Source organism: Limulus polyphemus, unplaced genomic scaffold, assembly GCF_000517525.1.
Source record: "Limulus polyphemus unplaced genomic scaffold, Limulus_polyphemus-2.1.2 Scaffold5621, whole genome shotgun sequence".
In the NCBI taxonomy this organism is placed as follows: Eukaryota; Metazoa; Arthropoda; class Merostomata; order Xiphosura; family Limulidae; genus Limulus; species Limulus polyphemus.
In genome coordinates, this window is record NW_013671231.1 from 42,366 (window position 1) to 43,793 (window position 1,428).

At 27.2% G+C, this 1,428-nt stretch overlaps 1 protein-coding gene across 6 annotated transcripts in view; it reads left to right on the forward strand.

Annotated features, from left to right (window-relative positions):
• Nucleotides 1-329: 329 nt before the first annotated feature.
• LOC106472801 (E3 ubiquitin-protein ligase Siah1-like) overlaps nucleotides 330-1,428 on the forward strand; it is a 16,901-nt gene continuing 15,802 nt past the window's right edge. For 5 of the 6 annotated variants that reach the window (XR_002613535.1, XR_002613534.1, XR_002613533.1 and 2 more), the window contains exon 1: nucleotides 330-433. The gene's annotated coding sequence lies outside the window, so the exon portion shown is untranslated. The other variant, XM_022401344.1, reaches the window with a different exon arrangement.

The window sequence follows — 1,428 nt, forward strand, 5'->3', positions numbered from 1 at the left end:
GTTTATTACACAGAAAACCTTCAAATGGACATTATAGGATACAATAACTTAGAGAAAAAATATGGAGTTGTAAAGATTAATAATTAATGCGATGTTAAATATTTTCACTATTTAATTAAATTAATCCTTTTTCTCACCTGAATAAGTTCACCATCAATTTATGCATTTATGTGTGCGGGTGTGCGTTTTTTAAATTTTATCAGATTTCATTCAAAATACCTGACCCACTCATAAGTGACTTTATTTATTTATATTTTGAGTATCGTTTTACTTTCATATTACGTTCTGTTTAATCCATAAACGACTTGAACTTAAACTATTATTAAATTATACGGATTTAGGTGTCAAAAAGAATTCTATACCATGAGATGGCGCATTGATTTTTTTACCTTTTGTGAGATTTAGGAAAAATGTACGAATGATATACTTAAAGGTAAGAAATTTAACGTTTGATCAAAATCTGTAGTTTGGATTTTAAAAAATTAAAGTGAGTGTGATTTCTTAAAATAGTATCCCAGTTAACAAACACTGAAACAGGATATGATGGAAACTTTGTAAAAGTAAATGACATATTGCAGAATTTCTTCTTACTGTTAGTAAGTATATTTATATTTAACTCATTTAAGTTATACTATAAGTATAAGGTATAAATACATAACATAGTATTTCTAAGTTCTACTAGTCTAGATTTATAGATATATATAAATTGAGATATATTGCTAATATGTAATCACTAACAAAGCTGAGTTTAAGTTGAACCTTAGAGTAATGCATCATGAATTATAATTGCTTAGCTACTAATATTAGTAATAATGTAGTAACATTTCAAATCTAACATCGACAGTTTTAGTTTAGAAGTTAAAGACTAGAATTAGATTTAGAGAGAATATTTTGTTATAGAAGTTGTTCATAATTCTGTTACTAATACTAGCATTTATTACCACTAGTACTAGTACTACCACGATTACATGTAAATGTAGGTGTAGAGAAACCTACTTCAGTTTGACACTAATGATATTCACATAATTGAAAAAACGAAATAATATTATCATTAGTAACTAATCTATTACTAGTATTAATATTAATTCATGATGTTAGAAAAACACATAGGTTCAAGAAGTCTTGACAGAAATGAATAAAAACCCTATAATCCGAGTGCTTTCGAAAAGTGGACCTTTCTTCTTCAGGGGCAAACTGGGAATATTAATGTTAAGTTGTTACTGACCTGTTACCAAACCAAAATATGTTGCTGGGGGTTTGCCAATATAAATGCCTTGATTATCTTTACTCATTTGAGTCAAAGAAATATAAGTTGTCTTACTTTGTTTTGTTCTTCTTTCACTTTGGTATTATAAATGGATTTAAAAACGAGTATGATTAGTAATTTTGGTAAGCCTAATTCATATTCATTATTTGTGTCCTTTCTAT